The sequence below is a fragment of the Clupea harengus genome, chromosome 5 (genome assembly GCF_900700415.2).
Source record: "Clupea harengus chromosome 5, Ch_v2.0.2, whole genome shotgun sequence".
NCBI lineage: Eukaryota > Metazoa > Chordata > Actinopteri > Clupeiformes > Clupeidae > Clupea > Clupea harengus.
The window spans coordinates 3,547,501-3,575,000 of record NC_045156.1 but is presented as its reverse complement, the minus strand read 5'-3'; the positions used below and the strand labels follow the sequence as shown (position 1 = coordinate 3,575,000).

Genomic DNA, 27,500 nt, shown 5'->3' with positions numbered 1-27,500 from the left:
GACGTGGGGAGCCGGGATGGAATGTCAGTGATGACAATGGCCGCTGGTCTTAAGCACATATCTTACGTCGAGTCATTTGATTAAACCTCAGACGTGGTGCACGTGCCAAAGCAGAGTTCGCGCAGAGGGGGTTGATGTGGACCTACTTTTGAATTAGCAACATTGCCTAGATAACACTTAATAATGACTGATATTAAAATTACGGCACGTTTTCTTCCACCTGCTCGGCACCATCCGGCGGAGATGGATTTTAATTGCAAACCGAATAATGGAGGCAGATAACCGGCATTATATTTGCCTTTGATTCAACCTTGTGTCCCTCTCACTTCATGAAATTCAGAGTCTCCACAGTCCCCTCTTTGCAAATGCTGACCTTTCGAGACAAGACAAAGGGAGATTAATAGCACTTTACATATTAGCTACTGAACCATACATCATGCTGAAGACTCCGACAGTTTCATAGAATCGGGATTGGAATCTGAAGAAACTGTTTGTTATTGCCAGACTTTGCCCTGTTACGCTTGACTGAGCACTGCTTTCTTCAAGTGCAGTGAGGTGCCATTAACATTCCCCGTAACCCTTTTAACAAATTAGGTGCTACTGATATACTGTATTTCAATAAGTCTGCACTGAATGTATTAGACAATCTTTAGTTTCGGTGTATGAGAGCAGGTCTTACACAGTGGGCACAGTCCTTCCTCCGGTCAAAGTGTCTGAATTTAGAGCTTTGTTGGAAAATGACAAAGTGCTTTGGGTTTGGATAATAGAGGCGGTTTTTAGCCCACTTGTATTGTTTAAAAAAAAAAAAATGTCCGCAGCTTTCCTCATTCACAGTCTGTCTATTCAAATGATTCAGAGAAGGAGGTGAAAAACATTTTTTAAATGGATCATTGGAAATGTTGAATATGACCACAGAGCACTGTGAGCCAGTCTACCTCCATTCAAATATTTTTTTTTCTGTGTTTGTGTGTGTGTTCAAAGAATAGGCATTGATGAGTATCATTCTCCCTTAATGATGAATCTGGATAGAGTGGAAGCTTTCACAGCCCTTATTACCAAAGCTATTTAGCTATTGACAGCCTCAGTTTAGACCAAGCCCACAGAGAACAAGGCCATCGGCTATCAAGTATTGGCGGCTTATCAAAAACCCAGAGGTGGTAATAAGAAACGGCCCTTCTCCCCTCTGACCATTCCTCGTTACATACGCTGATACATTATAAATCAATTATCCACGCTTGGCAGTCAAAGTTTCTTTAATCTCTGCCTTTTATTTGACTAAACTGTCGACTTCTCATTTTTCCCCCCACCACACTCAAACGTAACCGGGGTTGATATCCACCTTAGGGATCGGCGTATCTAATCCAAGCCAAGCGGACGAGACGGAGGCTTTGTGAATTAAAGATCGCAGCCATGGGTTGTTCATTACCGACGTACCTTTATCTTGACAGATTCTGTTTGAGGATTTGGAAATGCACACCAGGGCCTGGTCTGCTTCTCTAAGCACATCCTCAGCAAAGCTTAGGCCACGGCGTAGCCACTCAAGATAATAGAGATTGCCACGGAAACGCTCTCGAGGTGGCTGCACGTAGCAGCTATCAGGTCTGAAATGGAGTCGAAGAACACTGAAGCAGTGCTTGGCATTTCGTAACAGCTGTGGTTTTCATGGCAAGGCTGAAAGTTCACGCCAATTTTTAAGTTGGGCAAGTGTAGGAATACAACTCTCAAAAGTTCTGACAGTCAGGTTTTTTTTCCCCTGTTGAGGCCAGTTAATAAAGTTGTGATCAAATGTTTTATTGTGTTGTAAGATCAGTGAAATCATCTTTTGTATATTGACATGTTGCGGTCATAAAACAGTTGGGGAAATATACTATATCACAGGGCTTATGTCTAAAGCTTGGTTGTTATATATTAATACCATGCTTACTTGATTATGTTTATTTATGCAAAAATCTCCTGTTTATTGAAACATGCAAATAAGGTGTGGAGGTGACTTGATGCTCACATTGTCCTAAATCTCTAGAGACATTTTTATTTGAAGGCCCTAAAAATCAGTCCATCATTAAAACCACAGCTGAAGATATTTCCTGGGGTTAAATATTCTACAAAGTCTAATAGTTTGAGGCCATAATACCCCATTGTTAAAATAATGGGGAGAGAAAGAGAGAGAGAGAGAGAGAGAGAGAGGGAGAGAGAGAGAGAGAGAGAGGTACTCCATTATCAGAGCCATTTATCCAGCACGTCAAGAAGGTCTGCAAATGCCTGGTAAAGCAAACATAAAATCATCCAAAGTGTAAACAATATTACTCTCAGGACTTCATAAATGCATTTCCTCTACGCAGTGTGCTCAGAGCCCTCCCTGACTGGGCTCAGGATTAGGCGCCTTGGCTGTGCACTGTAATTCCATCAAGCTGCCATTTGGCATGTTAAAATGCCTTTCTGGTGGCCTATAAATAACCGAGGGAGAATCTCTTATCGCTTTGAAGACATCATGTATTATGTTAGCGGGTGCATTGTGGCGACTGAGATCCCGGGGAAGGGGCCCCGCTGGAGACGACGCCTCAGTGCAGCGTCTGGCAGTGCACCTCACTCTGTGCTTGTTCTGATTATGTCATTCTAATGAAGAGCAATCCCCGGCGCCGTTCCCCCGCGGGTGCCCAGTGCAACGCTGTGACGGCTCGCATGTGCGCAGCGGGCGTGTGTGTGTGGGGGTGGGGGGGGGGTGTTTGTTCCGCCTGGCTGCCTGTTGAGTGCCGGTGTGCGTCTGCTTTAATCTCCGCCGGTTAACCCCCCAACGACTCATTACCGGAGCAACCCTGCTCTTAGTGACAGCCCTCTCAGGTGACACTCACCCTCCCGCCGGCTTGCCTGCCATCTGAGCCAGCTAGTCAACCGACCATGCCGGCCTAGACCCTCTATTTTTATTTCTTCTCAGGGAGCAGCCAATTTGCCGTTGACCCATCTTTGGACCATATGTGGCTTTAACACTCTGGCACATTATTGCTCTCATCACAGCGAGGTGCTTTGATGTCGAGGGGTATGTCAGGAGGAAGCACCCTTGTTCCCCCGTCTAAGTGCCTTTCACAGTGACATGTAGCAGGAGGCACGGTAGTGGAAGAAGAACAAAGGAGAAGTCCTGAATTGGGCTGGTGATGGTGAGGGGAATGGCTACTATTATCTGCCATGTTCCTTTGTGTTCTCTTACAGTGGGAGTGGATCCATTTTTTTTTTCTAATGTTTGTACCGTAGCCTCAGATTTCTGTTCTACAGTTTTGAATACAGGATTTGTTTTTGTTATGTATTTACGTGGTTTGCTTCCATTTATTCAGATGCTGTAAATCAACATGGCCTTTTGCCTTATATTTAACCAGTAGTGATTAATCATTATCAATCAGGGAAAGTTTCACTCGGCGGGAATACAAATTCTTTGAAAAGGATGCAGCGAGACAGAATGTGAGAGAAAAACGTAACAACCTGTGAGTTATTTAGTGGGTTTTAGATAACTATACTGGTGGGGTTGACCATGAAACCCTACTAATGATATACAGATAATTTTTCATGCCGCACTAATCCTTGACACCTTTTGTCCTTAACTAAATTATAAATATTATAAATAATTACTAAACTATAATATAACTAAAACAAAATAGAAATGAGTCATGAAAAAGAAACTGAAACTAAGAAAAAACACTTAACTAAATCTAATTGGAAATTGAGATTGAATACACATATTGTCAAAATAAAAATTAATTTGAAAAAGCTATTATAACCTTGGACTAGAGCAACATCTATGAGAGGCTCAGTGAGTTATCAGAAGCTGTGCTAATTATTAAAGACGTGTCGAGGGTGAATTGAAAAACACATGATTTGATCTTGTCAAGCTTTGCCTTGGACGAGCCGATTCCAAACTGCCTAAACTCGCTGGCTGAAAGATTTCTCATTCACTAATGGCAATACCAGATGAAAGACAACTGGCTTCTGAAAGAGCTCAGATATTGAAATGAAGGTTAAATTGGTGTGACAAGTCAAGCAGTTCAGATAGATTGAAGACCTTGGCCTGCTCCCTCTCACTGTTTTATCATTTCATCAGCGATTCAGAGGCAAATCAATTTTCCCTCTTAACTACCATTTTTCTTTGTTCCAAGAATGTGCCTTAATACATCTCCATGGACATGCTGTAGTGTAAAATTCAGTAAGTCAGTGACTCATGCATACATGGTAAAAAAAATAACTAAAAAAAAAACTCAATCAATTTAATGAGGAAAGTAAAGGTCTTTTAGCTCAAGGTTCAAACGTCGTTTGAGGTGGAGGAGTTTCATTTTTTAACTTGTTAGAAAAAGTATCACTGTTACAGCCAGCTGCACCATCTGCAGCATAAGGCGACAGAGACAAAGTTCAAACAAACTCCAAAACACATACACCAGTACAGTCTGACTCAAAGGTGATACTTGTCTTCAGTGTTCTTGTCTCCATATGTGTCTGCATATGTTCTTAAGCCAAAGCCATTTTTGACAAAACAAGGTATAATTTCCTGGGCATACAAACATTGAACACACCCCTGTTATCCTTTTTGGAACTGAATGCTTTATTCCACATACATTGCAGTGTGCACATTGTTGGTCACAGGAACTGAATTGCTGGCCACCTAAAGCTTTTAAGCCTTCCAAAGTAATTTTTTTCAGAGCCATCCTGGGACAATAATTGGTCTTTCCAGTAATGCTGCCTACACTGTAGATCCGTCACACACACACACAAACACACACACACACACACACACACACACACACACACACACATACACACACACACACACGTCTAGGGTTGTTGCCCATATCCTGGCAAATCCCATTAAAGCTATTGACACTGAGGGACATGATCGCAGTATGCAAATAAAGTTGTGTTGGCATGAGAATGTCACTTCCAGATAGCGCTGCTGGTGTGAGGATGGAGTTGGTGTCCAAATTAGCGCCGTTAGCACTGTTTTTTGGAACACTGCAGTTTTTTTGGGGACCTGTGAGTCAGACGCTGGCTGCTACTGTGTCACCACAGCATGGGGAAGAGAGCGGCTCTTGACCCAGAAGTCCCGTGGATACTAATCCTGTTTTTTTTCTGAGTGGATAGAGAGAGGGAAGGAGAAGGAGAGAAAGAGAGATGGAGGTTTGAGAGGCTTGCAGAGGGAGGTACGCAGGCATGCTCCACCACTGCCGTGCATCACAATCCGCAGAATTCCCTCAGCCTCTTTTCTTTCTCTCTCTCTCTCTCCCTCTCTTTCTTTTTTCTTTTTTTGACAGCTCTGCCTCTGCCTAGTTGCCGAGGCAACGGGATTGTAGGTCCTAGCGGAAGGCGAGAATGGCGTTCGCTCGCTCAGTGTACACACAGCACTCCCCTGTGGGGCTTTTCTGTGTGTCTTGCATCCCACCGCTCTCAGCCACATCTGTGCGGTTGTCTCATTGCGAAATCTCGCAGCTCACTTAAGTCCCCTCCACATTCTTTACGCATGGCAGCTAAATATACACGGGTAGTCTTGAATCACACCGCCGACAGAGATAATATACCCTGCGTGGTGTGAGAGAAAGACGGACAAGGAGTAGATGGACTTTACCACACACATTGAGGCAGCTTCTTCTAGCCTGACCTGACTTGACCCAATGTTGTATCCATTGTAAGCCTTTAAAAGTCAGTTCTGGTATGGATGACTGATAAAATGGCAAGGAGATAGAATTGGAATACCTCCCTTTCCCTTGATAGGTGGATGGCTAGATACAGTAGATAAACAGATTGATTGATTGATTGACACACAGATCATGGTGTTAATAGATGTTGACCGAAACATACATATTCATACAGGTATAATAGATATATTAAGTAAAGATATTTTATGCCCAGAATACAACTTCTCTAAGCTCACCACCACAAATGCAGTCATATATGCAGCGACTAATCTGCCTGCATTCCAAAATATACCCAGAAGAGCTGTGTGGGCAATAACACGACACTAATGACGAGTCCTTATTTAATGGTCCGAGTAATTGTTTGATATCCACCGATATTTACACTCAATTGAGCATTTTTGTAACTCGCCCATATCACAGCTACACAACATTGTCCTATCATAATCAGGCCATTGCTCTGTGTGATTCCGCCAACTTCTATTTGCTTATTGCCAAACTGCAGAACTGCAAAATGAGGTTGGTACCCTGAACTGTCGAAGTTTAGCTTTGTTCCAAGATTAAATTTGGTGGCTTGGAAAAAAAGAAATCACTATTAGTGAGATTGGAGTAGGATTGTGTTATCTTTGTTTTAGACACAAACATTTTGAAATGCTAATTGTCCTTTGGGAATTCCTAATTAGTCTCTTTCAAGGCCTTTTCTGCACTTCTTATTATGAATGCTGGCTTTTCCTCTGAACTAAAAAAAAAAAAAAAAAAACATGTGAGATTCTAGCGCTCTGAAACTTGAGTGTTGAGCTCTTTTCTAATCAGTAGCAGTTTATAAAAGATAATTTCCAGTCCAAGGACAAAGTGAATTAGCTCGTTGATAGAAGACAGCGTTGCTGTGTGGCGTTGTGTAACTTGGTGGATGTCCAACAGGTGGATGTCCAGCATGCTTGAGTGGACATGTAAAGCACCTCTGCTCTCTGGAGACTGGTACAGCATAAAGAAGCGAGGTCATTCAGAGCGTAGGACTGCAGGGACGTGTTTGAAGACCCATCTGTTACAGTTCAGACAGTGCATGTGCTAGTCATCTCTGTGTGTTCGCATTGACAGAGAGAGAGAGAGAGAGAGAGAGGAAGGTGTCTGTTCACTCTCTCTCATTCTGTGTGTGCATGTGTGTGTGTGTGTGTGTGTGTGTGTGTGTGTACTGGGCCCTGCTGTAAAGGTGAAGTGAAGATAAATAGACAGGGATCACTGCTCTTTCACCTTTACATTTTAGGACATCAGCAGGAGAGATAATCCACAGTCATTTCAAAACATTGAAAAACTCATACATAAAAAAACCCAAAGGACTTCAAACAACGAATTGCCGTTCCCCAAAAATGGTAAAATCTTACAACCAAAGTGTCAAACAGCTAAATTGTTGTAAAAACAGCAACGGTGTTTCAAACTATGACTTTTTCCAGCCCCATTCTAATGAAAGATCTATCTTAAATTAAGAATATTTCATGTGCTGATTTTTTTCCACATTTTGAAAGCATAATAGGAAGCACTCCACCACTACTTGCTGTGATTGGACAATACAAAAATTCTAACGGCCAGGCATGGTGCCCTGGTGAGTCATTGCTTGAGTTCTTAGTTGATTCTAGAGAAGCACTTTTGAAGGCTCACGCTGGGCCCTGTATCACATTTAGAAAGACTTTCCGGCAGCACCTGGTGAGGCACTTCCTCCATGCTCTGTGTAAAGCTGTGCCGAGGAGCCATCACAGACTATGCTTTCAACTGAACTGGAGGCTTTTTTTATTTATAGGTTTCTAATGTAGTAATGTAATGACATAGCCTGGTGCTCTCTCCCACAATGCACAAAAGCTCTAGTAACTTCAGGACAACTGGCAGTCCCCAAAGTAGTTCCTCCGCAGATTTTCTAAATCCATTTTGCTATCACTGAATGATCAAACATGAAAGTGATTATTCGGCGATTAGGCCTGGATCAGAGGCTGATTGTGACATTTGCATTAGAAGGGGGAATGAGATTTCCATGCCAGCGGCGACTTAGTTGTAGCCCCTGCATAAATACAACAAAGTGAGTTCCTTCTGGGAAGAGTAAAAACGAGAAAAAAAATTGAATTCTCACTAGAGATAAGTGCAAGGGACCTAACTAGGCATTTGCGGGCACAAAGCGGGGAATGAAAATAGAACGCACCAACCCACAGAAAAGATGCCTTGCCAGCTTCTTTGGATGTAGTGCTTGTTGGCAGATTGCAGTTCTCCTGGGATCGATCATTTTGTTTTCATGGAGGGCAAAAAAAGAGCTGTCAGGGGGTGGCTATATTGTACAAATATTTCCACTCTCCCACTCCTGCACTTGAGCTTTTAAAATGTATTTCTCTGTTTGTCAAATGTCTGATGCCTTCGAGGTCAAGAGATTGGAGTACAACCTATACAACGAGGAAGTGCCTGCAGTAATGCACCCAATCCAGTTAAGCGGAGTCATTCTCAGCTAGCCTGCCCTTGCCGCTGTAGCCCTGGGGTGATGGGGACTCATCCTCTCCCCTACCAGAGAAAGACCACAGGGTTATCTGATGGTATGTTTTAAACAACAAAAAAAACACTACTTTTTGTCTATACCTGTGTTGAACAGGTTTCAAGGACACAAAGATGCAGTGTTTGTACCAAGTAGAGAAATTACAATGTATCTAATGCTGCAATGATCTCTGACAGAAATGCCCTTTGGAAGAGTGGATTTGCCCTTCAACTGAAAAGATTTGCTGGGGCTTGGGAAGGGGACAATTGTGGGAGCACTCTGAGTTCTTAGTTGATTTTAGAGAAGGATTTTTGAAGGCTCACGCTGGGCCCTGAATCACATTTCCAAAGACTTACCAGCAGGGAACAACAAGTTGAATAAGCAGTATAATACTCTGTAGCTAAAAGACTTGGAGGCCACTTGTGGTGATTCAAGGCTGGAAGCATTCATTTTCAGTCTGCGTACAATGAACTAAACTCAAAATAGCCCATTTCTCCTATTGCTTTCATTACCTGATGTGGCCAAATTATATGATAGGGATACATCTGAAACTTTGAAATTGAAACTTTGATAAAAAAAAATACAAGAAGATTTTAAACTCTCTTCATTAAAGCTCTGGTCATTTGTTCACCGTTAGCCATGAATACAACAGATGTTTGGAAATCAGAGGGGCTCAGAGTCTATAAATGTTTTATATAAAACAGTGGTAGCTTAAAAGCTCTCAAACAGCAGGGAGTCCATTGCTTTAGCTGCAGTACAATCTCATTATCGGTGAAATGAACAGTCGTTTATATTGTCCCCACCTCAAACCCCAACCTCCCACACATTATCCCACCGCACCACCAAAGTCCTCAGTGGGATCGATCAGTGCTCCTTTTTTTTGTACCCCCACAAACCCTGGTTAGCCGCGTCCTGGAGTGCTGATAACTGGGTCAGCATCGTGGCTTTAGGAGAAACAATTAACACAAAGTCCCCTCTCCTCCGGTGGGTATAGCACATTGTGTGAAGAGAGATAGGTTTTCTAATAGATTTTTAGACAAAAAATAAAAATAAAAAATGAGTGGCTGACCTCTGAGTCCGTGGAGTTGAAGGGCATCTGGGAAGAGAGGGCAGTGTACTCCCCGCGGAGCTAAAGGATATTAATTCAACCCATCACTCCACACGGTGTTAGTCATACCCACTGCTGCACTTTCACAGTGACATGGAAGAGTCTTGGAGGATGACTGGTGGTGCATTTCCACTATGGGGTAAAACCAGCGGTGTCTGGGGAAAAGCCTCAAAATTATTTTGTTTCCATCTCCGAGTCCGAACCATGGCCATGGCCCAAATGCCCCCAGTTCAATCCTGTAGTGGGGCAGGGCCGAATCGGGGCTGAAATAGGCACTTTTGGAATGGAATACAACGCAACAATAAAACCGGATAAAATAAAAAAAAATTATGGGTAGAGTTAGTTTAGGTTGCATAGAAAATGACGACGAAAATGACAGCTCAAAAAAACATTGCTTAGCACGGTTTTGATGTTTCTAGAATTGTTACCACTCCTAATGAAAACAGAAGAGCGAGGCTATTCACTGGTGTTTACGCCTGAGGAAAAGCCTTTGGCTGGCTGGTCTTATATGGAAAAAGGCCATCAGAGAAGCAATGGGGCCTAAATGACAATAAAGTACCTGCAGGAAGGCACAGGGGCCAATCAAGTGAATCTTTTTTCTTCCTTCTCTCTTCCATGTCTTTCCCCAAGAGCCCCTTTAACCCAGTTAGAAGTTATGACAGCTAGGAGTTAAATGACGCCTACTTTTGAATATGCGCGAGAGTTTAGCTTCTCATTCCACACACAAAAGAGTGGAGGTTTTTGGAAGTGCTGATCAGTGCTGACAGTCACTCTCTTCTCTTATCTCCAGCCAAAGAGGGTGACAGCCTCATCATCCCTCCTCTCCCTAACCACTCCAAAGCCCCTATCTGCTTCTTCCTCATCCTCCCCCTTCTTCTTCTGCCGCAGCGCGAGGCAGCCTTTTCTCCAGGATTGTTCGCCTTGCCTCTAATCTGGTGCCAACCTTGCCTTGCCCTTCACCAATCTGCGGCTCCTGTGGCCAGTCTCGAAATAACCCCATCATGTTATCCTCCCAAAAGCAGTTTCCTAACAGATTAATTTATTCACACCAACCACCAACCTCTTCTTTCCCAGTGCAACTTTAAAATTCCAAACAGGGTTTTCAATGCCTGTTATGGTAGAAATAAGGGTTCATTTAAATGACACCACTTGCAAAATGTCAAATTACCTTCAGCCCTGTTCCTTTGTGTGCTGAGACTCTCATTAAAGTGACACCGATGGTGCTTTGTAAATACAATTTCAACTGTCTTTAAGTCATGTATATTTGCAAAATGCTTTCACAGTGCTCTCTCTTCAAAAACCTTTACAAAAACAGTCTTTACAAACACAAGAAAATATATCCACAAGAGATGAATTAATTTTGTAACTGTGAGAGCAACTCTAAGAAACTACTACTCTCAGGTGTACATTCTGAGTTCTGCACTATAGACAAAGGATGATGCCCAGAAATGGACACTCATTTGTTCCATATGTTGTTTGGCTTTACCATGGTAAAGACCGACCTGGTTTCCTTTTTTGTTTAGGACTCAGTTTCCTTTTCCCCTTTAAGTAACAAGCAAGGGAATATTTTGAACTGTCAGCACCATGTCAGAAAATGCTTTTCTTCATTCTCATTTCAAACACAAAAGTCCCATCCTTGAATAAACCCCAGGCATTTGATTTAGATATAGACTGCATTTTCCCACAATGAGGGAGAAGGATAAGTGAAAATGATTCAGAGTGCACACCAAAGCATGTGTGAGAATGGCAAAACGAGACACCGCTCACTACCCAGACATATTGTCCCATTTGTATTGGCCACTTTGTCTGAGAATAAGCCCTTCTCTAAGGGCCTGTCAGTGTACCTTCTTTTATTCCTCTATTTTTTTCTTTCTTTCTGACATTTTCATTTGCAGTTCCAACTGAGCGAGTTAGATGAAGGCGCTCGACTCAATGCCATCAACGCCAGCTCCAAATGGTTCTATCATTTGATTTAACCCCAAATCTACACAAATCTCTCAGAGATTCAGAATAAAAACCCTGGCCTGATCACATCAGGTTTATCGTGGCCGGTACAGCCTGTTCCGTTTCCTAGCTGGACAGTGTCTGACTTTGAGCCTGAGCCTCACAAGATCTGGACCAGTTCTTCTCCAATAGGATCACATCTTTTTTCTTTAGTTTTTTCCTGCAAAGTGGTTGGGGACACATGTTGAAATATAGTGGCAAAGATTACATGATTTGAACGCTTCAACAGGTCATAATTTTATAAATGTTATAGGATTTAAAGGAGAAATTATGTTCCAAAACCATGCCAGAGAAGCAGAGGAAACCATGTTGTAGGTTGTTGTAGCGACATCTTATGGCTGATTTGTTTGAAATTGGGTAAATAGCTTCTATATGCCATTCTGAAAGAGCCTACAAAATGTCACTAAGATTGGCCATTCACACAGGCTGAAATTTATTCGCCTCTGGTGGCCATTTTGTCGAAGGAGCTGAGATGGACTTTAGAAGATGTCAAATGTATTGTAGCCAAGTGTAAGCATAGCAAATTTAAAACGTTCGAAAAGTTGGTGTGCATCCAGAGTGTATGAGGTAGTGATTTAAAGTGTCACATTTAGTAAAGTTTGGACCTTTATATCACAAGACAGTGGCCACAGAGTCAATATAAGCCACGCCTTCAAATTGTTTTGACCCATAACTTGGAAATGATTTGACGAATCAAATTTATCTGAACAACTTTTTGTCAGGATGGTCTGGAGATGATATACACCAAATTTCATGATGAGCAGATGAGTGGCCTCAGATGAGTTAGTTAGGGTGACCAGACGTCCTCTTTTACCCGGACATGTCCTCTTTTCGAGACCTAAAAAATGCATCCTGCAGGGATTTTGCCTCGTCGGATATTTGTGTTTCTCTGGGTCTTTCACAAACTAGTCATTACGTCCTTACAAGTTTTGGAAAGGGTATCTCCCTTACGTTTCACCTTCTTGCGCGTGCCCTGACTGTAGAGAGAACTGTCATTGGTCGACCGCCTTCCCAGTGTTGCCAGATAGGATAATTATCCTCCAAATACGATCATTTTGAATCTTTGATACGATACGCCATTTCCAATCTGGCAACACAGAGCACCTTGCCGCCTCCACTAGTTGCATCGTTTACAATAGTACATGTGAAAAAGATGTCAAAACTTCATCGCGGGGGAGGGGGCGGGGTCCCGCGACGAAGTGTCCTCTTTTTCACAAACTCAAATCTGGTCACCCTAAGTTAGTTTTCCCACCCTTTTCATGAAATTGAAATGGAGGGAAAATGTTAGATATTGGCAGGAATGGGCACATTTTATTTGGGATCTTATAATCAATCTGCAGGAAAAGGTTTTTTATTCAACCCATGTGGATCCCAAGCTATGAGCTAAAACGTAAATGTGCTTATTACAGCACCCCTGATGTGGCTGATTTGTTTCGTATGGGGTACATAGCTTCTGTGAATGAGCCTTTGAAGTTTCATGATTGATTGGCCATTTACACTGTAAAATATTTACTGCTGAAATTTGATTGACCATTTTGATTAGCGAGCCAATTGGCACTTCAGGAAATGTGAGCAAATGATGCCAAGTGTAAGTCTACTACATTTTACATTTTTAGATGGTTCTTGAGATATTGCCATGTGTCAGTTGCGCCCCTTATGGACGGAATTTCCTGAAATTTGGCAGCCGGGACTACTGGATCGATTGTGTGTGCCACGTTTGGTTATGTTTCGACACCAGAAGGTATTGGCCATAATGTCATCATTGGCCACGGCCTCAAATTTGATCGACGTGTAACTTCGAGACGGTTTGATAAATCGGAAATCCCTGAACAAATTTCGATCAGCATTGTCTGTAGATGCTGTACACCAATTGTGTTCAGAATTTGATGAATGGCCTCGGGGGAGTTTTGAAATTCAGAAATTTGGTAGGCTGAAATTGGTCGAAATGGATGCATTACATTTGGGATCTTTCAAGGAATTAGAAAACATTTCCACAAGTAAAAATGAAACCTTTTCCTTTTGTTTTTCCTTTTGTTATCCCAGATATCTGAGCATGTGTGTTGTCTCTGTGTATTTCACTATGACAAATGACTTGAGATAGATATCTTACTCACTGACATGGACAAACACAGACCCAAGCAATGTTGAAAGGGTCAAAATTGAACCTTTGGTTAGATTTAAACCAACATTAGTTATCAGGTAAGGTTTTAGATAGCAAAGCTATGCAACCTCCTTTGGTGGGTACTAATGCGTCTGCAGTGGACGAATCAAAGGTAGTGCTAATTCTATGTCAATTTGTAGACTATCTTGAAAAAAAAGAGATGCTGGTATGAAAATCTAATCTGTGTTAGGTGTCCAATTCCTTTATTTTGTTGTTGTGATTTATCCAGACACATTGGTGACACTGCGATCTGTGACAAATATTCAGATTTCTATAAAAACAAAACAAAAAACTCACTAAAAATGTCGAACATGATTCTGTCTCCAGAATCCCCAAAACAGCGAACTAACTTCAATATTACAATGACTTGCCACTTGCAGTCCCACCAAACTCTGCAACACTTCAAAATAGATTTGCTTATGCCTAAAAATATTAGCCATTTCTCTGGACGACAAAGACAGAACAGAATGCTTCTCGTGCCTCTCAGAGTAATTCCTGAGGTGAATCAGCTGAGCTGCTGTTTCCCTCTGCCTGATTTAATGGGGTAGATTAGCCTCTCTCGGCCCCATCGAAGATGTCTGTCTGATTTAGGCCTGTGAGGCCCGCTCTCCCCTCTGCCGATGTTGCTTATGTTAGCTCGTTTCCAATCGATCAGCTGCTGAGACAAAGTGTTATGTTAGTGTTCCCATTACCATGTCGGCGAGATATTGACAGCCTGCTTGCCACTTCTATATTTTTCAGCCAGAAGTCAGGTGACAACTGCAAGTGCTGCCGCAGACCTTTTTTTTTCTTTTTTTCTAGGAAACATTAAAACTTCCTCGACTCTATTTGGACCTAGGGAGAGAGAGAGAGAGAGCGAGAGAGAGCTTTTGCCCTTATTCTGGCCAGCCACCCAGCAATCGCTGAGGGCTGGTGTGTTTTTGCACGGGTTACTGAGGAATGGCCATCTGTTAGCAGTCTAACCTTTTGTACTTTGCCCCTGACTTTCCCCCCACGGCTGCATTACCAAAAGGGTTTTACGTGGAGATCTCCAAATCCATTATTAAAAGGCATGCGCCAGGCGGAGGTCGGGTGTGGAGAGGCCAAGTAAGTGCAGGAATATTCAGCTGATGAACCCAGATTATCTCGGCGTGGTGGCGGCGGCGGCGGGAGTGGCTACAGCGACAGTCATGGCAAGATATGGAGCGGCCGCCGAGAGCTCTAATGCACTTCAGCCTTTCATCACCGACAGCCACATTTGTAAATGTCAAAAAGCAATCACCCACAGTCAACCATTTGTCCACGTCGTGATGGCTCCGCAACAAATAAAGTATCATTCAATCTACCGGGCATTACTCATTTCATGTCCTTTTTTTTTTGGAGGAGGAGGAGGAGGAGGAGGAGGAGGAGGATAAGAAGCAGGAGGGGTTGGCTTTTGGGTAGTGAGGCCATTTTGTAGCAAGCAGAGGGGTATTACTGAGTCCCTACTGCTGCTGCTGACTGACTGCAGAAGGCAGCCCAGGGCCCTGGAGGCGATGCTGCAGGCTAGCCGTTGACAACCACTGGCACGGCTGGGGCGTCAGCATGAGAATGTTAAGACCTGACTCGGCAGGATCACAAAGCCAAACTATGCCAGAGCCCCCCCCACTCCACCTAATCCAGCTGCTGAGCTTTAAGAAAAAAGACCCAGTAATTTACAGTCCATCTGCAGTTTCTTTCTTGCTAAATGCAGAAATGTGAAGTGCAGGGTTTATTTTTTCGATTTCTGTCCTTTACATTTTCTGTGTTGTTGGTGTGATGCAGAAAATTGCATTCTCATGAAATTTTACATCATTTCACAACGAGATGATAACCCTGCCACTGAATAGAAACATGCTGACGTGTTTATTTGTCTTTTCCCACCTCATTTCTTTTTGTAACACCAACCAACTATGGGCCGATCAGCAAAAAACATAGGAGATGAAGATAAATGATGCAAGAATGTACTTAATTAGAAGCGCTGATTCATTTAGAGCGCACGCTTATGCTTGACAAGAAGGAGGTAGCTCGTACTGGAGGAAGGTGTTAAGACTTAACCAAGTTGCCTGCTGATAACTATAATTACCTATGACTGAGAAGAAAGTAAATAAATAAAGACAATTTGCAAAGTGTCCCAGTTAAGATGAAAGCTTGCTGTTAGCCTTGATTTACTTTGACTCTCTTTCTATTTCATACCCCCCCCCCCCACACACACACACACACACACACACACATACACACAAAAAAATACTGAAAATGTAGTTTCTGCCTCATGTGAGGCCTTAATTACTCATTGAGTTGATGATTTGCCAAATGCAGCACAATATTCTGTACCAAAATATCCTGTAGGGATGTGTTTTCTGTGAGAGGCAACTGGATGCTTAGCCTCCTGCCAGTCTTTTTGTTGTCGCTGGTAAATAGAGGGCTTTGATATTTAGAATTCACAAAGGCTTTATTCCAGACATCACCCAATATCTTTGTGGAGTACAGATTTCAACAGCACTGGAGGTTAAACATGCAATATTTTCATCATACAGAATTGTAAAAATACTTCCTTGTGCAATGTTTGTTCCAGATCTTCAGATGCACTCTACTTAGTAGAGGGAATTATTTTTGGATTAACAATTTGCTGTTTGATCTAAAGAATAATAGAGGTTGTTGTTACACCTTCATCATATGAACCCAGAGCATGAAAACATGTTATATACAATCATTTTGGGATACGGCCATTACATTGTATTAAACACAGCATTGTAATGTTCCATGATTTCACCCCCTGAGTCTGAGATTGTTAGAGGACAGTTCATCCACTGTTCCACTGTTTTTTTCCCCAGTTTCACTGCGCTACGTCATTTATGAGTCACAGTGACAATCCAGCCATCAGCCGACGGACTCGCTGTCCTCAGAGAAAAGGAGACCCATTTGACCACCCACTCCTAATTATGCTCAATTGTGAGCTAAAGAGAGCAGTGCACTCTTGGTGAGGCTGAGGTGGATTTCCTCCAAAAGGAGGCGGCAAATTACCCCCTCTCATCCACACACTTCATGAACACCATTTCATAGGGAAAAAAACAACAACAAAAAAATACCTCACTGGTTGATGTTTAACTTCTGCAGCGTGTTATCACCCGGGGTTCATTTGATTTCCATGATGGAGATGTGTACTCTTAGCAGCAGCATTACTCCAGATCATGTGTGCATAGAAAAATTGCAGTAAACACATGTTTGCCATATATAGAGTACATACTACTACGTACTACATACTACACTTACTGTTTAAGTTACAGTTTTATGTATCCACCATTGGGGTTAACAACAACAACAACATTGGATTGTGAACGCATAAGATAGATGCACTGAGTTGAATAGCCTTGTCTGCTACTCTTCTGACTAGCATTGTGCATTATGAGGATTCACCCTGTGTGTGCAGAGGCTGTGTTGGACTGGCTTGATGAAGTGGTCATGCGTGGCCAATTCTCCTTTAGCTGACCTGCAAGCCTGTGTGATTGTGTCCCAGCCTGCTGTTCACTGACAATGTTGTCCAGATCCCAGATAAAGGCCAAATCACTTGTGCCACATTCAGCTGAAGCAAAAGGACCTGCCAAGACTGTGGTTTCTCCGGGGGAGTAGAGGCAACCATTACCTCTCTCTAACAAACAGGTGTGGCTTAGGTCATTCTGTGGGAGTCCAGGGTTTGTTTTTGTCCTGAGGTAGCCACAATCCGTGTTTCACTGAGGAGAATGGGAGCGTTGTGGTATAATGCTCTCCAGTGTATTGTATGAAGCCTCAGAAATGGTCAGGTCTCTGTTTATATTCCTCCTGTATTGTCCTGCACCTTACAGTAAATAGCCAAGCTGCGATGGATGGATGTGGAGCTGGCTGTGATGGGGTAGAAGGTTAGGAATGGGATTTACAGAGAGCTTGTCTACAACTGTGTGTGCATGTCTGCATTCATAAAAGCAAAATGAGAGTGTTCGGCTGGCGTTGTCTGTGAAGTAAGGCAAATGACCTGTGTATAATTTCAGCTGATCACAAACATGATTAACTTTCTCATAACAAAGAACCTGGGGCTCAGAAATGTGGTCCACTCATTCAGCGAGGAATCACATAATCAGTAATTACACAGACAAAACAAAAAGAGAGAGAATTCGAAAGCACCAGTAGTTCAGATAAACATAATTACCTCAGCCTCTCTGCATCCCACAAAAGGCATTCATAACCTGAATGATGCACTTGTAACAGAGAACAATGTAAAAATAAGGAATAAAACGCGGAACACAAAAGAACCCGTGTATTTTTTTAAGGCCGTAATTATGCCGAAACAGTGAGAGTAAAACATAGCACTTTCATCTCGGCCCCATGCTTTTATTTTTCAAAGGTATAGCCCCTAAAATCTGTTGGAAAAAAAACGAAGAAAAAAAACAAGTCTCTTTCATCCGTGCTCTTTGTGATAATTACAGAGAAAGCTGTGATTCCAGGCTGTCTTCGCTGGGCCTGCGCTTCAGCCAGGATTATCTATGGTCTGGTTAAACCATTTTCCTCACCAAGCTAATGACTCTGGCAGCTAGTGCCAAGTGGCATCTGAGAAAATGAAATCCTCCTTTTTTTTGCATAACAGACTCTACATTGCTGGATTATTAACACACACACACACACACACACACACACACACACACACACACACACACACACACACACACACACACACACACACACACACACACACACACACAGAGAGACTGCACAGCTGTAATATTCTCAAAATGAAGATATCTGTGGTTCTCATATGAAGACACGCATTCCTCCTTTGCCTGCCAAATCTTCATGGGTCTCTGATTTCATACGTCTTCATTACAAAAACTAATAAATACAACATGGGGCTTCTTTTTCCCTTCATTATGCCATCATGCTATTTGCTGGGTCCAGGGGTTGATATCACACTCTCGCGAATGAATACATAGGAGCTAAGCGCATACTGCCAGGGGACTCTTGAGTGCTAAGCAGATTCTAAATCCAGTCAGGCCATGATGGAAGAAATATGGACAGATTAGGAGTTACTATAATTAAATCCTTTGGACCAAGACACACACACACACACACACACACACACACACACACACACGGAGACACACATACACAAGTGCAAACACATGCAAGTGGATTCGGACAGCTTTACACATTTACAAACACTTACGTACATGTGCAAACATGTAGCAGTGCACACGACATACAGAGACACAAACACACACACACACACACACACTCACACACTGGCATACACAAATGAGTACTCATGCACGTATGTGTGCAAAGACAGACAGAAATACATTTGTGCGGACACACACACACACATATACAGTATATGCACGCACGTGCACACACACACACATACACACACATATACATGCACGCACGTGCACACACACACACACACACCCATACACACACATACTGTATATATGCACGCACGTGCACACACACACACACACACCCACACACACACACACACATATACATGCACGCACGTGCACACACACACACACACACACACATACAGACACTCATACATGCACGCACATGCACACACACACACACACACACACACACACACACACACACACATATATGCACGCACATGCACACACACACACACACACACACACACACACACAAACATACATGCAAAGCGTGTTTGTTTTGTTTATTTGTTTTGTTCTGCATCCCAGTGCCTTGCATGTGTGAAGGCAAGCACTCCCCCCACTACATGCTGTGTTTGCAAACTGGAGTCTTATAATCTATGGCAAATGCAATGACACTATCATATCAAGGGTTTGAGAGAATGTGCTCTTTGGAGAGCCTGTTGACAAGAGTCAACACAACAAAAAAAGGGAAGAAAATAGAACCCAAGGTTAGACACACAGATGGACAATCAACACGGCTCATTCCACGGGCGAGAAACCTTTTAAACCTTCCTCTGAAGCACTCGCACTTTTGTGCCGCGTTAAAAGCTCACTTTGTTTCTCACTCTCTCCCTTCAGTCTGAGCCTGTCACCGTCTCAGTCCAGTGGTTTTGCACTTTCGTCTCACAATTTCATGAAGTAGGGCGTGAAGATGATCCTGAGTAGTTTTGAGTGTTGTGCTAGTTATACATTTATTTTTAGTTGTTGCTTTTGTTGCGAGACACAGCGGTGCATGAATGAAGTCGTCTGTCTTTGATGGGAAGTTTATGTGCGGAGACAATTTATTCAGCTAAAATTTGTATGCTCTGGTCTTGTCTTGGGCTTTTCCACATCAGAGGTGCTGCCACACATGCTCAGGCAACAAATCACTTTTGACGCCAGAATCAGCCATTTTGGCTCCAGGAGCCTGGCCTTATGCACTTTGCACTTGCATTATGCACTTTTAAGTCATCCCTCGCGGTGCAACCTGACATGAGAGTCACTGCAACTGTCTGCAGGGAGTGAATTCATATGAAGCCTCAAAAAACACAAAAAACTCGGAACTCTGTGTAACCCTATGCAAGCCACTGAGTTGAATTGAACTTTTTAACACATGGATTTACATAAATTGCATGCAAAATGCTTACTATCATCAATGCTGAATATGTATTTGTGTTATTCTGTATGACACGGTTATAGCACAACAGTATTATAGGCAGGATAAGCCACTGCTTGTGGTTTCTGAAATAGTCTTCAGAAATATATTGTCGAGTAATGTACATAATTTTATCTACGCCCTGAATATATGTGTACATTTATATGAAAGCACAATCATAGGTAAACATGGCATTTTGACTGAAAAGCATTTTCTACGCCTCTTTATGTCCATGAAAAACAGGCGTTTAGCCATTTGCAGATTCAATTACATAATCAACACATCAGCATAAAAAAGCAGAGGTACATAAACATCAGTGAGAATTCACAGCAATTCACTCAGATAAATCTGTCAAAGCCTCTTTTTTTTTACACCTCTTTTACAGGCTGTTAAAGTATCTCCAATGCTTGGTCATTTTGCGCTGGCAATCAGAGACAAGTCGTAAATGAGTGGGCTGCAGTGAGGGGTTCAGGGGAAGTTGATGAATAGGGAGAAAGCAGAAGAGTAGAAGGAGAGATAGAGGAAGAAGAAGATGCAGAGCAAACGGCAGAAGTGATCAATCAGAGGGGCACCATGGGGCACCTCTCCCAGACAGGCCATAATAGAACAGACCAGACACCAGACATGAAAACACCCCGCTTGGAGGCACTGTAGATGTCTACGTGTGCTACATACCTTTTCAAACTTCTTCTTCTTCTTCTTTTTTATCCGTAGGAGGTGTCATCCTTTTGTCATCCAAAATGGTTCCTCATACTGTACCTCCAAATGGAAACTTGGCTAAAGACATCAGTAAAAGCCAAAGAATGGGCTGTTGATGTGTCTGCTTTCTTCTTCTTCTTTTTCTTCTAAGGGGACTTGTCAAAGACATTGGAAAGGTCCTGAACTGGTCCATCCTCTATGTTGTGTTGTTCAGAGAAAGCCACTGCGTCTTGGGCAGCCCCAGACACACAATGCTTCCCACAGGACACCACCAGTCATGTTGAGTCTTACGGTGACCAGGGACAGATCGAGCAGTGGTGGTCACAGCCAGCCAACTGTTGCTGTAGACAGACTGCACAGATAACCTGTGTGTCTGTGTGCTGCACCTGTGTTTGTCTTCAAGAGTCCCCCTACGCAGCTGAAGTTTCAATCGTTTCTATATTTTTACTGGCTGTACAATTTTAAGATACCAGCAGACTTCACATTCTCCACCCTAGGCTAGATATTATGACAAATGAAAGATATGCATTTCACCCTTTTATACGAGAACTCCCTCAGCACTAAATGTGTAATATCCTAGACCATGTGATTCTTTTATTTTTTTGTGGTAGTTCTCAATCTGTGAGAAATGAGGTAAACTCAGTTTAAATTAATTGGAATTCAGACATTTATGGCATGGCTAAATGTGTAAGACTTAATAGAGTTGCTTCGAGCTCAATGACTTTGTGGAGGCAATTCATATTCACATGGACAGTCATTACGTTGAACCTATATCCAGTTGTGATAGATGCTTCGGTTTTGAGATTCACACATTGCACTGAATGTCGGGGTGGTTAAAAAAAAAAAAAACATAGATGAGAAACATGCCTTTGGCTCCAGTCTACCACACACATGATCACCCAGGCCGGGGAACATGGTCGATTTATAACGCAATCCCTTTAACATCCCAGCCACAAAACAAAGCTCTGCCGCGAGGCAAAGGTCGGAAATCTCTCTCGCGGCAAACCAGGCGTGGCCTCTTAACATCTTCTTCCGCCCGCCTCTCTCCTTCCACTGTAATTTGAGGCCATCCACTACCAATGTTTGCCTCCGCTATAACACATTATTCCTGAACTCACTCACCCGTGAAAGGATACGAGGTAAAGTCGCGCTGTTCCACCAGAAGCCATTTGTCCATTTATAGCTGAGCCCTACAATGACAAGCGCACTTATTGTTTCCCTCAGAGGGCCCCAGCGGAGCTAAATTAATTTGATTTTTGCGCGATCATCATGCAATAGCACACAATTTTATGAAATATAAATGAAATATGCTAGGCCAGCTAACCTGAACTGCCCATGGTTTACACAGGTTAATGTGGTAGGTACCAGAATATAGAATCCTCATCATGAATCCTCATCATTCAACTACATCTCCTAGCAAGTATTGTGGAGCATGCTATCAAGTGGTCTCAATTTCAAATAGAAAACAAAACCCTTCAGATGAGATGTTAAGAGAGACAGCTAGAGATCATCCTTAGAGGTTATCACCTTAAAGCAGTTTTAATTTTACTCAGTCTAGCTGCTAGGTAGTTTGAATCGTTTATGCTGAATTTCCTGTTTACTTCACTTGCTGCTATCTTCGTGTTCCGTAGGTTCCCATGGAATGTTGTGATGTTGCCTTGTTTTTCATGCACAGTATTACTGGTCTAACATTATCCTAGTGGGTGCCCTATTTCAAACAAAAGCACTTGAGGACTTTTCACCCAATGAGTTACACAAACACACTGTATTATTATAATCACCGACCTGTTGTGGGCTGGCCCATTGCGATACCTTTTCATTTAGCTGGTATGAGACCAATCTGCCTGAGACCGGTGATTTTCCATCTGTTCCAGACCACCATCATATTTGCAACTAGCCCGTAATTGTTTCCTGTGCTTAAGCAATTTTAATGTCCTGATGGGGGAAGTGTGTGTTCTTAAGGATTAAGGGCAGCAGGAGTTTTGTCTTACCACTGATTGCGGTTTGGCGGTTCGGCATGGAGTCGCGGCTACAACATTCAACGAGTAGGGGCTCCAGGAGGGAGCTAAAAAAGGATGATTGCACCAACACGGCTGCCTAGACGTGGGCAGGGAGAATGGCTCTGCTCCGCGCCTCTGCGATTGGCTGAAGCATTGTCTGTCTGTGGTGAACTGGAGAGAGCGAAGGAGCTTGTCTGGAAGGGGATCATTTATAAAGGAGCCGAAACCCACCAAACACCTGAAATGGCAACGGTAGAAAAGACAAGAGAACGCAGTGTGGTTGAGAATAGTGAGTCACCCACACCACACACACCGCTAACATTCACACACATACACAAACAGATGTTGCTGGTCCCTACCAACTCAAGTGACAAAGTGCTTGTGGTTGACCACACTTTGTTTTTCTCCTTAGTAGTTTGTGTATGTAAGTGTGTGTGTGGTGAAGAGTTCAGTGGGGGCGAGTGGGTAACTGCAAAAAGGAACTGATGTGCACTCACAACAGCACAACGACCGATGACGACCACAACAACAAAAACAACAACAAAAAGGGAATAAATACAATATATAATACAGTAAATAATACATGCCCCCGACCCCCCTGGGCATGGCAGTGCTGTGGTGATTTATTATGATGCCTTGGTGAGGAGCCTCTCAGGCTGGCTTTTCATTATCACCAACAGACTGCCAAGGGACAGTTCGTTAGGCCAGATCCTTCTGGGGAATGTTAAGGCTCTCCAAGCCAGGCCGTCACCCCTCCTGCGAGTCGCGTTTACGCACAACCCACACGCCTCCCTGACATGGCTGTGGCAGACGGGTTTTGTGTGAAAACACTTTGCCTCCACAGTTCAGCATTAAAAAATGCAAAACAAGAAAGCTGTTTCTGTTTCTAGATAAAAAAGGAGACAGGGAACAAAAGAGAAAGAGACAGAAAGAGAACGAGAGAGAGCGAGAGAGAGAGAGAGAGAGAGAGAGAGAGATAGAGAGAGAGAGAGAGAGAGAGAGAGAGAGTCAGCGTCTGAGGGATGCTAAATTTAGACAGTCAGGAGCAGACGACACATAGTAGTTAAAAGATAATGTTTTTTTTTTCAAAGATAGCAAGTCTTTCCCTTCTTCTTTTCTTTCCCCCTCATGTTCTTTACCCCCTCTTTGAACACTGCCACTGCTTGTGTGTTTTTGCCGTTGCCATTTTTGATTCCAGTGCGTAGCGACTTCTACTCCCTGGGCAGGGAATGGTGGAAGGAAACAATAGAATTTTTTCCCCTTTTTATTCAATAGCATTTTCTGGATGAGGAGGAGAAGAGAATGGGGAAGAGTGAGAGAGACAATAAAGAGAAAGAGACTGTGCCTGCTTCTGCCCATTTGCGCCACTGCGTCCTTCTGTATTTCCCTCTCTCTGCCCTCCCCTCTGTTGCTCTGTCTCTACATACCCTGTGCATCAGGCATGTGATGCTGTTGTGTCCTGCCTCATTAGCCACTGCTGCTTGATCACACGGCCTTGCAGTCCTCCAGCTCTCTCCGGAAGGAGCTGCAGTGCCGACACGACCACCCAAATCCCTCTCCAACAACCCCCTCCCAACCCCAATCCTGTTCTCCATGGCGACAGTGATGGCGAGAAGCATGCAGCACATTTGCCTGCCTCCTCCATGTGCCACTTTCCTTTGGCAAGGAAGCAAGCCTAGACAACATGTACTTTTATCCCCTTTATTATGAAACCAGCTACCCCCACACCACTTATGAACATGCACACACATGCACATGCGTGCACACATACACACTCACACACTCTCACACACACACACACACACACACACACACACACACACACACACACACACACACACACACACACACACACACACACACACACACACACACACACACACACACACACACACACACACACACACTGCACTCACACTCAGCATATGCCCTCTTCTGAACTAGTTTTGAACCATTGAAGGGCTTTTAGCGCAGTATGTGTCTGCATTGGCTTTTGGACTGCACAGAAAATCCAGGCTGTTCTCTGGTGCTGTCAGGAAGTGAGACCGGGCATTAGCTCTTTACTTTATAAGGAAATAAGGGGGTAGAATCATTGTAATAATAACGGATAAAATCATGGGAACAACTCATCATAATAAGTTAATCATTTCCAAGATGTTTCTTAACAATAATCCACCATTTACTGTAGTAAAATGTCTGTAGTGGGGTACTGATATATATAATGTGTGGTGTACCTGCATTTCTTCTATTTGATCCTCTCTCCTGTCTTTAAACTATATCTAATTGGACTTGACCCACTGTCTCAATCTCGATTTAGGACAGTAAAAAATCTTAACACACTTGAGAATGATCCTTCTTACTTTACCTCATATTACCGTAATGATTTAAAATCTTAACCGCAGTTCTAGTTGCTTTGCATTCAATCAACACTCCAGTGATCCTCTGGGCCATGATCACACAACCTAATGCTTGATTGCCATTGCCGTTGTGCACAACACTCTGACACTTGCCAGATGCTGGTGGTTTCGTTTAGGGTGAGTACCTCTTAGACTAACAGTCCTTTTAAGGAAAAAAAATACATACGTTTTTAGACATGAACAGATCATTTTCGATTCTTATTCTTCGACGGAACAATTTCAAATTAACTGTAGTTGTAGATGTCATTCGCCCTGTAACCTCTCTCACCAGTCTGGTGATATCTTCTCATCATTCGATTCTCATTGATAGGAATGATCTAACTTCATGGACATTGCTCTGGCCCCAGTGGGGCTAAACCAGCACTAGGCACAGCACTTTGTAACATGTAAGTGATTCCAGTCAATAGTGATCTTCATGGTGCATGTATTTCAGATGTTCAACTATTCAGCAGATAACCTAATTGGTTTCCTTCATTTGGTCTGGAATCTTGTCAGGTGCAATAATCTCAAAGGTCAACCATTTGATCATTGGATTTTGTTGTTGTTGCTAAGAATGAAGAAGCAACTCTTCTGGTTTTGTGTCTGCTATCTTTTAGCATAGCCCACAAGCTACTTAGAGTGTTGCAGCACTAGGTTCTTAGTTGTAATTTATTTATATTTCTGTTGAGAATATGGTCTGAAATGTATTTTCATACTGGTAATCTAATACTGGTAATCGGCCATTCTGCGGGCACATCAATCAGTGGCCAGTCTAAAGGCCAGGCTGTGTTTTAAAAATCAGTCGCGTCGTCTCCTGGCATACAGACATTCCCATATCAGTCCAATTATTTGTTAAAACTAAGATTTATAAATATTTTAAAAGGAGTTGGGTAGTGAGCAAGCAATGTGAATCTTCAGAACGAGGTTGTGTTAAGATCCAATTCAAACTGGATCAATAAACTAAGCTAAGTTTCCAAATGACAAGACAGGTACACCTCTCCTTGGATCTGTCTCAGCTTGGAAATCGAACTCATGCCAGGAAGCTGTTTGGACCTCTATCTTGTTTGTACAATGCAGTTAGGATGGCTTGTCTTTCTCCATGTGTAAGTGATCTTGCTTCACATGCCGTTTCAACTGGATCTATTCTCCTAAGAGTCTTTACATCTGGGCTGGTTAGGGACCCGGACCGTCCAGAAGATGGTAAATGGCAAATGCTTCTCTCTGGTTTTAATGTTTTTGATCATATGTTAGATATTGCAGTGACCCTCATGTCCCTCTTTGTCGATCCATTTAAACCTTTAGTCAGTAGATCTGTTGCAGTGATTGCTTGATTTTCCTCCATCACTACAGACAAGTCTAGATTTAGAGGTAGAGCACTTTGACTGCTATCACTGGCATTTTGGGATACATTTCACTGTATATCCACTGATATGACTCATATATGGGCAGACAAGCTCCGGACACTTTAGTGTCAGTTGTCATATACGGACCATGTCCAAACTCTGTCATTGGACTATATTGGTACGCGTTATACCAGGCCTCCGAATATCTACCCATAGATATTCATATTCAACTCATAGACATGTCTTCCTATTGCAGAGAGAGAGAGAGAGAAGAGGGGATTGTTGGCCCCGTTTGTCTGTGACTTTCTACTGACTAATTTCCCAGAAAAACAGGGCTCTGAGGGAGTACCAAAGCTGGAGCTTCTCCCAGGAATTCCTGGCTAATCTTCAGATAAGAGAAGTGGGAAAGTCAACTCAGAGTTGGTGACAGTCCTCCTGGAGGTTAAGTAATTCCAGGTGTCTCCTAACTTTCAGACAAAAGGGAAATTATATATATTATTATAATTAGTGTATATACATATATATATATAATATATATTATAGCACACTGCTTGCAGAATCCAGACACACACAGATCCCAAATAAACTTTTCTCACTCAACAATTACTGAGATTGTCCCTTTTAGATGCAATATTTTTCCCTTTTTTTCTTTATGGTTGCATTACCATGATTGCATCCTTGGTCTTACTGTATTTACCTTTATAGAGTATGTAAATATGAATATCTAGAGATTATATAAATAAATAAATAAATAAATATGGTATAAGTAAGCATATATATATATATATATATATATATATATATATATATATATATATATATATATATATATATGTGTGTGTGTAAAGTGCTGGACTGCAGACGTCAGACTAGAGGAAGATTGAGAGGGCAGTGGGCAGCTTTACTTAAATCCCAGTGGGAGTAGATGAGCTTTCTGGAGGTTTGCGAGTCTTGCGTGACTGTGTGTGTGTGTGTGTGTGTGTGTGTGTGTGTGTGTGTGTGTGTGTGTGTGTGTGTGTGTGT

General features: G+C 42.6%; 1 protein-coding gene across 2 annotated transcripts in view; it reads left to right on the top strand.

Annotated features, from left to right (window-relative positions):
- Positions 1 to 27,500, top strand: part of igsf21a (immunoglobin superfamily, member 21a) — a 168,831-nt gene that overhangs the window by 67,850 nt on the left and 73,481 nt on the right. The window lies entirely within an intron of this gene.